This window comes from Brassica napus, chromosome C7 (assembly GCF_020379485.1).
Source record: "Brassica napus cultivar Da-Ae chromosome C7, Da-Ae, whole genome shotgun sequence".
NCBI lineage: Eukaryota > Viridiplantae > Streptophyta > Magnoliopsida > Brassicales > Brassicaceae > Brassica > Brassica napus.
The window spans coordinates 11137333-11149676 of record NC_063450.1 but is presented as its reverse complement, the minus strand read 5'-3'; the positions used below and the strand labels follow the sequence as shown (position 1 = coordinate 11149676).

Below are 12344 nucleotides of genomic sequence, written 5' to 3'. Positions count from 1 at the left end.
TGGGCATCTAAGGTTTCAAGTTTTCCATTCAACTCCTTGTAGAGAACATCCAACCTCATATTTAAGTATGCACTCGTCTTCTGCTGAATTTTCAGGACCTTCTCTATCATAGATTCCATCTTTTCTATATAGCCCTGATCCTCATCCTTATCTACAACATGTTCTACCAACAAGACTTCATGTACAGAACCAATCTCAGCCTCAACAATCTAGTCACTATCCATTGCAGATGATTTTATCCTGTGCATATCCATATTTTTGGAACTCTTGCTAGACATCAAGTTCTCAATCAGTCTCTTAGCTTCCTATGGGGTCCTTGTCTCGAAGTTTCCTTCGCTTGCAGTATCCAGCATCACATGATATCGCACATGAATACCCTTGCAGAATTTTTTCAACAGCTGAATCTCCGTAAAACCATGATGTGGACAGTCCCTTTGGTATCTCATAAACCTTTCCCAAGAGCTTTTGAAAGCTTATGTAGGTCCCTGAGAGAATGTCGAAATTTTATCTCTCATCTCTTCAGCCCTTGCATCATCTAAAAATTCAGTCATAAACGCAGTCCTGACATCATTCCATGTAGTGAGAGATCCTGGTGGTAGGCATCTCAACCAATTTTTAGCATTCCCACAGAGAGAATATTTGAACAGTTTGCAGAAGATGTAGTCTTCGGTTGCTTCATCCTACTGGATGCCAGACACAAAGTCTTCGAGTGTCTCAATATGGTCCAGAGGATTTTCATTAGGAAGACCACGATAAGGGTGCTGACCCACATGAGACAAGTGTGTGTGGTGAATTTGAAATCCCTGGATTTCTAGAGGTCGAATCGCAGATATGTTGGTGTACAACTGACTAGGCCTGGTCAAATCTGCTAATGATCTCTGAAGAGGAACTTTATCCTCGGTGGCAGCAGATGGCTCAAGGATTTCAGTTCCTTGTCCATCTATCTTCTGACCTGCTGCATTACACAGATGACCTTCAGGGTCATGCAGGTCTCCATTCTCGTCCCTCTGTAGCACAAGTGTCGCGACCATGTCTGCTCGCGGATTGGTATCGATCAATGTTCGAGTTGAACTGTCGATCATTGTTCTGTCACAAGTGTCGATCGACGTAGTAGGGGTGGTGTCGATCGACGTAGTAGAGGTAGTATCGATCGACGTAGTAGAGGTAGTGTCGATCGATGATGTGTGTTTTTCTTTGCTGATCGAGCGTTCCAAACGTGTTGGGTCTGAGAAGAAAAGTAATTCCTCCTTGCTGCTTCTGGTACTGATAGGCATGTACCTGAAAGACAAGAAATATTTTTATGTAAGTAACTATGACAATAGATAAAACCTAGACTAAACCTATTAATCAAGTCTGATGGCGATCAAAGCTCCCGGCAACGGCGCCAAATTTGATATCACTCAAATTACCCTAAGGAGTGATTTATACTCTCTCAAATAAGAAGTCGAGTTGTAATACTTAGGGATCGAATCTACACAGAGCTAGGGCACACAATAGACTATAGAAATCAAGATTAAGGTAGGCAAACAGTTTATAAAGCAGTAAATCAATGAAAGTAAGATGAACAAAGTAGTTGTTCGATTGGTTGATTGAGGTTGTAAACAATTAGGAGAAATAGCTAGACCTATAGATTTATCAATCAAGAGATTCAAAACTAAAATTCAAGGATGCTAATGGTTTATAGATCAATTCTAGAACTAGATTTTAATAAGTAAGCAATCCAGCTTTCGCAAGCAATTGCTAATCAGATGTCTAAGTCCAGTCTCAGCTATCTCTTGTTGACTTGGAGCGAGCGTCGAACGATGCTATGGTCTGAGCGTCGATCGATGCTTCCTTAGACAAGCATTAACGACCTAATCTATTAAGTTCAGCTAGATTCCTAGACCAACTCTCGTATGCGCCTAGGTATCAAATCCAGCAGAGTTCGGGTTCCGTTAATTGATTGCACTTTCGTACCTCTCAACTATCCTATGATTCTAGGTTCAAATAATTAGTCACACTGTCGTGCTATTCTAACTATTTCAGATCCTAGTATTACAAATCACTGTGGTGTAGAGATCTATAGATAATCTAGCAATCCTAATTTATTATCAGTTTGACATTAAGCTCATGAAATCCCTAAACCTAACAAGATGAATTACTCAGACATGCAAGCAATAACACAAATCATAGTCTAAATAATATAATAGATAAGAAATCAATGATAAAACCAATGAAGTTCTAATAAATCTCTGAAGGAGAATTGATCTTCTTTCCAAACCTAAGAGAAAATAATAGAATAGGATAATAGAAAGCTTGTCGTCGTCAACAGTGGCTTAGAAATACACAAATAGGGTTTCTGGTCGTCCATGGATATTTTTGTAACTTGGTGTGGCTTCTGGGCTTCAAACGGTCTTGAAATATGCTTGGCCCACGTTCTGGCATCACTGTCGATCAACACCAATGCTGTGTTATCGATCGACAGTCTTTCATCTCCTCGACAGCTTCTTCTTGCGAGGCAGACTGACCACTCTTCAATAAAACATGCATAACTTATGCTACAGGATGTTGATTGACCTCAAACCAGTGGAAATGGAAATCTAACTCAAAGCTCTATCTTGTGTCAAAAGATGGGCTAAATCTAGCGGTGGAAAGGTCTCCATACATAGCTAGAAATCTGACACGTCTGTGTAGCTCTGCACTCAAAAGGCTCCAAAAGACACCAAAATCACCACATATCTCCAAATCGTCTCTGAACCTGTAAATACTCTAAATAGACTCTATATAGTAGTAAATATATATTAAAACACTTTTAGACCATGGCTAAAAGTGGATAAAATCCATGGTCTATCACAACCACACACAAACAACTCTTTTCAAACATTTTATTGGATCGGCGAGCTATTTTTCTTATGAGATTCACCACCAGATATTGTTTAAAATATTAAAAATTATCTATCATTATTCAAAAATACACTTAATCAAAATACCTTAACATTTTAGATTTATTGTTTACTAATTATTTTTCAAGCTTTAGTATTTAGAGGGTAGAGTTGAGTTTAAATACTTCTATAAATGTTTTATAAATTTTTTAAAACGTTTAAAAATTATTTAGAAGAATTAATTTAATATTTGTAATCACAAATTTAAATTATTTTTGAAAATAGTTGTCCTTTAAAACATAAATTTGAAAATAATATCAAATATTTGATAAAATTGAAATACAAACAAAAATCATCAAACAATTGAAATTAGATTTATTCGATCTGCTCAATAGCATCCATCGAAATGCACAGGCAGCCCAACCACTAAAGTCTTTACTCATTTCGTAAGGAACGAACATTTAACTAATTTTCAAATGAAGTAACAAACTTTGTTTCTAAGGAAATATTTTCTTTTCTTTAACACACTTGTAATCCAATTTACATAACTATCTAGAGAAAATGCCTTAGATAACATCAAATTAAGTTTTTGTCCCCAAACTAGCACTCAAAATCTAAAATCACAAAAATAAGTTTCATTAAAAGGGATCATTTACCCTTACGCCCTCTCCTTTGATTAATTAAAAAAAAAAATCGAAAATCTAATCGTCGGAAACAATCCCGTCGTGTTCATCTTCCTCGTCCTTCACCTACGATGGATTACCATTGCTCCACCCTGTTTCTTTCCGTCGTCATCAGATATACCGTCTTCAGGTCAGCACATCCGTCGTCATCAGATTCGTTGTGGCTGTCATCAGGTTCGTCGTTGTTGTCCCCGAGCTATGGATGCTGGTGTTAAGTTACATGACGCAGACTTTAGATTGCAGATATCAGCTTTGTGGTGATGTATCTAGAAGCCGTGCCTCCGATCGGGTTCATCCTCTCTCTTGCTTCCCTCTTATCTCCAAATCATTTTGCAATGTCCTGTGTAGAGAATTATGAATCCGAATCACTGAGATATTTATTCTCTAGGTATAAATCGTGTGTTCGATCACCGATCAGATGATTGTGGTTTTTGTAAATGTTTGACAGATAAATAAAAGAGGAGAATCAGTGGAAGATAAGATTAAAAAGCTTGATGTTGAGCTCTGCAAATACAGAGAGCAGATTCAAAAGACACGATCTGGTCCTGTTCAACAAGCTCTCAAAGCTCGTGCTATGAGGCTTCTCAAGCAGAAGAAAATGTAAGGGATTCATTAGGTTTACAGCTAGCTCTTTTCATTAGCTATTGTTGATCAATTACATTACTTTCTTATCAGGTATGAAGGACAACGCGACATGCTTTATAATCAGACATTCAATCTCGATCAAGTCTCTTTCACTGCTGAAGGTCTCAAAGATGCTCAACAAACTGTAATGCATATCTCTCTTTGTTTCTAAGCTATTGTCCACGCCTGTGGACGTGGCTAGGTTATATATGCGAGCTCGTCTGCCATGGGGATCTCCGTCTGTGAACAATTCAAAGTTTTGGTCACCATCATCAGCAGGGACGCAACTTCTTAAGGAAGGAACACCATTTTCTTATAATGCTGGAAACTTATCCTCTTCCAAGGTACATCAGAAAGGTTTCTAATATATTATGCATTGCAGTGCAAACTTTTTTGTGATGTTAATTCCAGTTTTCCAATAGAAAGTTTGCATACCAGCATGTATTTCTAATGGCTCTCTCAGAGTTATGGCTCTCTCAGATTTTAGCATGCGTCTTTATTCACTATTGTATTTGGCCAAGCAGGACTTTGAGTAGGAACAAACTTAACGGGACTATCCCTGTGTCACTTACTGGTCTTCCAAACCTAATAAATCTGTAAGTTACTGCTCTCTCTGTCTGTGATCCCCTTCTTTTTTTGGAAGCTCCTCTTTCTTAATCAATTTGAAACTATGTTTTTACAGTCTTCTTGATTCCAATAATCTCAATGGCCAGATTCCTCAAACTCTATTTCAGATCCCAAAATACAAGTACGTACCACTACTTTATGTTAAATCTGTTTTTCTTTAGCAGTGATCTGATATGGTTTTATCAACCTTAGTTTCACAGGAAACAACTTGAATTGTGGTGTTGGTCAACCTCACCCTTGTGTACTGAGGTTGTCCGTTCAGGTAGCTACATTACTGTGCGCCATTGCTTGAACCATATCTTCTTTACTTCCAACAGATTCAAAAGTATTAAAGTTTTCTAATTTATTTCTGCTGATGGCGTCTTGTCTGTGGTGAATAGGTGATTCAAGCAAGCCAAAAACTGGTATTATTGCAGGAGTTGTTGCCGGAGTTACTGTCCTCCTCTTTGGAATCTTAGTGTTCTTGTTCTGCAGGGATAGACATAAAGGATACAAACGTGATGTGTTCGTGGATGTTGCAGGTTGGTTCGTGGATGTTGCAGCTGTACCACCTCAAATCAGTTTGGTCTGTTTTGTGTTGTGGTTTGTTTGAACTTTAGATAGTGGTGCTGCTCAGAACATCAACATCAGAACCAGAATGAATTTAAAAAGTTTTACAAAGTTTAATCTATATTTGCTGTCAAGATTTGCTTACTGATCATCATCACTCAGAAAGAGAAAAAGGATCAACGATCGTTTTCAAGCACTAAAAGAAAGAGACATGGACAAGTCACCCACCTCAATCGTTTGATTTGGTAGTGGCTTTAACTAAAAATCAACGTGATCTCTATGCATATTTAAACTATATCTCAATAATGTTCTCATTATATGGCGGCAATATTTAATCCTTTGTGTGATGAGTGCTTTTGTTGGTTAATAAAGAAAATAGCATTAGATGTGACAAGTTTTATCCTAAGTCTTTGTTATATACTTTTAATTCACTAACCTGTAAAGTACTATTGGAAAGTAATTGAGATTATCTTCTTTTTCATGTATGTGATTCATCTTTTTGGTCATGTAGACACTATCTCTTGATAGAATTATTGAAAATGTTTCAAGCTATCTCATTTTAATGTTCTCGGTTTGATATATGTTCTCTATTTTGTAGACAACTAACTATATTTGATGATTTCTATAGCCAATGAATTTTCTTATAGATTTTGATTATGTTTTTTTTTTGGAAGATTAAGTTCCAATTTAGTATAGCCATCCTGAACAAGGATTGTCTAATATTCCTTACACGCTTTTGATTCTCTTCGACAACAGATTTATGCAAGAAAACACACTCATTTTATTTTTCTTGAAACCCACCCTGAAAGTGCCAAAAGATATCCTATATAACATATGTGTTTTATAATTATACCACATTTAACAGTTTCTTGATAGAATTATTGAAAATGCTTTAAGCTATCCTATTTTAATGTTCTTGGTTTGATATGTGTTCTCTATTTTGTAGACAATAAACTCTATTTTGGTGATTTCTATAGCCAATGAATTTTCTTATAGATTTTGATTATGTTTTTTTGGAAGATTAAGTTCAAAATTAGGATAGCCATCCTGAACAAGGATTGTCTAACATTCCTTACACGCTTTTGATTCTCTTCGAAAACAGATTTATGCAAGAAAACACACTCAATTTATTTTTCTTGAAACTCATCCTGAAAGTGCCAAAAGATATCCTATATAACATATGTGTTTTATAATTATACCACATTTAACACTTTCTTAATAGAATTATTGAAAATGCTTCAAGCTATCATATTTTAATGTTCTCTGTTTGATATGTGTTCTCTATTTTGTGGACAACTAACTCTATTTTGGTGATTTCTATAGCAAATGAATTTTCGTATAGATTTTCATTATGTTTTTTTTTTTTTGGAAGATTAAGTTCCAAATTAGGATAGCCATATTGAACAAGGATTGTCTAACATTCCTTACACGCTTTTGATTCTCTTCGAAAACAGACTTATGAAAGAAAACACATTCATTTTATTTTTCTTGAAACCCATCCTGAAAGTGCCAAAAGATATCCTATATAACATATGTGTTTTATAATTATACCACATTTAACAGTTTCTTGATAGAATTATTGAAAATGCTTCAAGCTATCCTATTTTAATGTTCTTGGTTTGATATGTGTTCTCTATTTTGTAGACAATAAACTCTATTTTGGTGATTTCTATAGCCAATGAATTTTCTTATAGATTTTGATTATGTTTTTTTTGGAAGATTAAGTTCAAAATTAGGATAGCCATCCTGAACAAGGATTGTCTAACATTCCTTACACGCTTTTGATTCTCTTCGAAAACAGATTTATGCAAGAAAACACACTCAATTTATTTTTCTTGAAACTCATCCTGAAAGTGCCAAAAGATATCCTATATAACATATGTGTTTTATAATTATACCACATTTAACACTTTCTTAATAGAATTATTGAAAATGCTTCAAGCTATCATATTTTAATGTTCTCTGTTTGATATGTGTTCTCTATTTTGTGGACAACTAACTCTATTTTGGTGATTTCTATAGCAAATGAATTTTCTTATAGATTTTCATTATGTTTTTTTTTTTTGGAAGATTAAGTTCCAAATTAGGATAGCCATATTGAACAAGGATTGTCTAACATTCCTTACACGCTTTTGATTCTCTTCGAAAACAGACTTACGAAAGAAAACACATTCATTTTATTTTTCTTGAAACCCATCCTGAAAGTGCCAAAAGATATCCTATATAACATATGTGTTTTATAATTATACCACATTTAACACTTTCTTGATAGAATTATTGAAAATGCTTCAAGCTATCCTATTTTAATGTTCTTGGTTTGATAAGTGTTCTCTATTTTGTAGACAATAAACTCTATTTTGGTGATTTCTATAGCCAATGAATTTTCTTATAGATTTTAATTATGTTTTTTTGGAAGATTAAGTTCAAAATTAGGATAGCCATCCTGAACAAGGATTGTCTAACATTCCTTACACGCTTTTGATTCTCTTCGAAAACAGATTTATGCAAGAAAACACACTCAATTTATTTTTCTTGAAACTCATCCTGAAAGTGCCAAAAGATATCCTATATAACATATGTGTTTTATAATTATACCACATTTAACACTTTCTTAATAGAATTATTGAAAATGCTTCAAGCTATCATATTTTAATGTTCTCTGTTTGATATGTGTTCTCTATTTTGTAGACAACTAACTCTATTTTGGTGATTTCTATAGCAAATGAATTTTCTTATAGATTTTGATTATGTTTTTTTTTTTTTTTGGAAGATTAAGTTCCAAATTAGGATAGCCATATTGAACAAGGATTGTCTAACATTCCTTACACGCTTTTGATTCTCTTCGAAAACAGACTTATGAAAGAAAACACATTCATTTTCACTACAAGAAAACATCACCTTAACGAGGGCGGTTTTCCTCGTTATTTCGTCGTAAAAGAGGCTTTACGACGAAATAGCGAGGAAGCGCGTTTGCTCGTTACTCGTCCGTCGTAACACATATTTCCTCGCTAATTCGTCGTAACTTAGCGAGGAATATATTTCGTCGTAAAGACGAAGTAGGGCGATTCGTCGTAAAGACGAAGTAGGGCGATTCGTCGTAAAGACCACGTCAATATTCCACGCAAGGACGTCGCTACAATTCCTCGTAAATACCTCGAAATGAGTTCCTCGTAACCTACACGTAAATACCTTGAAAGAGTTTCCTCGCAAAATACACGTAACAACCACGAAACGATTTCCTCGTAAAATACTCGTAAACTTTTCCTCGTTATTTCCTCGCAAATGTTTCCTCGTAAAATAGTCGTTAATTGTTTCTCGTCATTTCCTCGTAAGGTTTCCACGTAAAGAGGTCGTACATTAGCTACGAATTTACTTCGTTTTTATTATTTTTACAGAATTTAAAAATATAATTAAAAAATAATTAAAATTATTTAATTTAATAATAAATTAAAATTTAAAATAAAAATAAATCAATATGAAAATATTTTATATATAAATAAGTTTTGAATTTATATAATACAACAACCAAAAAAAAAACTAAGGGTCGTTCATCGCCCGGTAGAATTCATCACTCCTCCTCGTAACATCCGCCTCGTTATGTACGTCGGATGACTCGCCTTGAATGGGATGTTGTTGTCGCATGTTCCTCAACATGGACTCCCATTCCGGATTTGTGGCCGCAATAACGTCCAAGAAACCCTCGACTCCACCCATACGAGATTTTGTCGCGGTCAACTCGTTACGCAGCTGAGCGGACTCTCTACGCAGCTAATTGACTTCATCATTCCGTCGCTGACCATAAAACGATGTCGCTCTCGGAACATCGTTGACGGAACCAATCCCCAACGTTCGTCCCTTTTTTTTAGGGACAACCTTAAAAACAAAAAATAAATATTGTTAGTAAAAATTTAAAGTTATATTAAATGAATAATAAAAAATTAAAAATTTTGAAAATTTACCTCCTCGTAAATCTTATCCACTTCAAGTGTGGATAAGGTGACGGCTAATCCGTCGGTAGACTGCTGGGTCAGCTGAGTCTGGCGGTCTTCAACCCGAGCAACCACGTCGTTGTAGATTTGCTCGGACTTGCCATCTACAAATACGCCCGCCTTGTTCTTGTGGGTCCTCTCGTAAAGTTCCATAAGAGACGGGAGATGTCTCGTCTCTTTGGCCTAAAAAACAGTTAAGAAAGTTAGAATAAAAATATATATATTAAAAAATTTATTTAATAAAATATTTAATTACCATATCCAAACGGACACCGGCGTGGGGTTTTTGGCCCGTAGTGTGAAGCATCGGCCCGTTTCCGTGCTCATCGACCGTGTTACGGGAGTTAGAGCAAGCCTGGGCGATTCTAATGGAATCAGGAAGGCGCCAATAACGGATGAGGCCATCCCACACATCCGTGGTGAGCTCAGCGGGTTTGCCACGCTCATACCCCTTCACGATCCAGTCACCTTCCAGTTGGAGACCGTGTCCAACAAGCGAACTTTCGCCTTCGCGTTAAACTTCTTCCTCGCCCTCTCAGTGATCCCCAAGGCCCAATTAAATTTTTAAAATTAACATCAATAGTATATTTCCCAACATTATCCACCTAATGAACACTAAATAACATAAAATCCGTAAACCTATCTAAATTCCCTATACTAACCACCTAATCTATCCTAAACTAACCAAATTAGAGAGAAATTAGAGAGACTTACCATTGCTACGAAATGGAGAGGAGGTGGAGAGGAAGTAGAGAGGAAAGAAAGAGTGAGCGCTCAGGGGTATATATAAGATTACATATCGTCGCAAATTCGTCGTAAAATTACGACGAAATAGCGAGCAGTTACAAAGGCCCGTGTTTTTCAATACGAGGAAATTACGAGGAATCACAAAGTCCCGTGTTTTTATATACAAGGTATTAACGACGATTTTGCTTACGTGGAATTAACGAGCCTTGCTTTCCTATAAATATACCCACAACTCTCATTCTCAAACCACACACAAACTCCCAAATCACATCCTATCTGAAATCACATTCCTGAGTAAAATCCTATTCAAATTATAAATATTTGAAAAAAATAGGAAAATGATAAGATATTAGAATTCATGTGGGCGAGACTTACGTATTATAATTGCTGGAAGTCTTGCCACATGTTAATCTGGTATTTTTTATCCTTTTTCCTTTTTTCTAGTTTTTACACTACGAGGTATTTACGACGATTTCTGCCTACGTGGAATTTACGACGATTTCTTATATGGGGTCTTTACGACGATTTCTGCCTACGTGGAATTTACGACGATTTCTTATACGTGGTCTTTACGACGATTTGTGCTTACGTGGAATTAACGAGTATTATGTTTAAATCCCTAAAATCCGAAACCTCCAAACCCCAAACGCCAAACCCCAAACCTGAAACCCCAAACCCCAAACCTCAAACCCCGAAACCTCCAAACCCCAAACCCCAAACCCCAAACCTGAAACCCCAAACCCCAAACCTCAAACCCCGAAACCTCTAAACCCGAAACCCGAAACCCCAAACCCCATATTCCAAACCCCAAACTCCATATTCCTTATTTTCATATATTCCAAACTCCATCTTTATTTTTAAATTTCGTCGTTATTTCCTCGTTGGCTTACGAGGTATTTACGACGATTTCTGCCTACGTGGAATTTACGACGATTTCTTATACAGGGTCTTTACGACGATTTCTGCCTACGTGGAATTTACGACGATTTCTTATACGTGGTCTTTACGACGATTTGTACTTACGTGGAATTAACGAGTATTATGTTTAAATCCCTAAAATCCGAAACCTCCAAACCCCAAACCCCAAACCCCAAACCTGAAACCCCAAACCCCAAACCTCAAACCCCGAAACCTCTAAACCCCAAACCCGAAACCCGAAACCCCAAACCCCATATTCCAAACCCCAAACTCCATATTCCTTATTTTCATATATTCCAAAATCCATCTTTATTTTCAATTTCGTCGTTATTTCCTCGTTGGCTTACGAGGTATTTACGACGATTTCTGCCTACGTGGAATTTACGACGATTTCTTATACGTGGTCTTTACGACGATTTCTGCCTACGTGGAATTTACGACGATTTCTTATACGTGGTCTTTACGACGATTTGTGCTTACGTGGAATTAACGAGCATGCGTTCTTTATTTTAATATTTCGTCGTTATTTCCTCGTTGGCTTACGTGGAATTAACGAGTGTTATGTTTAAATCTCTAGAATCCGAAACCCCAAACCCCATATTCCTTATTTTCTACTTCATATATTCCAAACCCCATCTTTATTTCTATTCCAAACCACAATTCCCACATTTGCTTATTCATAAAACAAACTCCCACATTACCTTATTCATAAAACAAACCCCACGTTATCTTATCCATAAAACAAACTCCCTCATCTTATTCATAAAACAAATACATCAATCAGATACATCGACATTCTCGTCATCACTAGAAACATCATCATTTTCATTAAACTCGTCTTCAACAGCTTCGTTTGTGGCATCATCGGTAAGATCTTCGTACTCGTGATTATGCGGATCAATGAGAAGGATGTCATCAATTTCTTGTTCAGGTTCCTCGACTTCATTTATCTGTTCTTCTTGCAATGGTGGTTCTTCTCCACTGATGATTCGTCCTCGAGGTGTAACTTTGATCACTGCTAACCAATTTATACCTGAATCTCTCATCCGAGGGTATGGAAGGAAGCTAACTTGGTGGATTCAAAATTTCCTCGCTAAATACGAGTAAACTATTTCCTCGTAAATAACACGCAAAGTTTACGTCGTATTTACGAGGAAATTGTTTTTCCTCGTAAAATACTCGTTAAATTACATCCACTTTACGACGAAACACTTTTGTCGTTACGTTACGAGGAAATAACGATGACTTTAGTTTTCCACGTAAGTTCCTCGTAAAATTGACGTAAATTTACGAGGATTGTTTTTCCTCGTTAAATTTCCTCGCTAAGTATGTGTTTTCTTGTAGTG

The 12344-nt window shown here is 36.2% G+C and overlaps 1 long non-coding RNA gene across 2 annotated transcripts; it reads left to right on the top strand.

Annotated features, from left to right (window-relative positions):
* Window positions 1-2751: 2751 nt before the first annotated feature.
* Window positions 2752-8180, top strand: LOC106372739. 2 transcript variants are annotated; one of them, XR_007326569.1, is made up of 5 exons: window positions 2752-3833; window positions 3993-4144; window positions 4220-4916; window positions 4988-5057; window positions 5176-8180. It is a non-coding gene; the product is annotated as an uncharacterized LOC106372739 (long non-coding RNA). The 2 variants fall into 2 exon arrangements; XR_001274790.3 differs by lacking the exon at window positions 2752-3833 and having other exon boundaries at window positions 3887-4916.
* Window positions 8181-12344: the final 4164 nt, after the last annotated feature.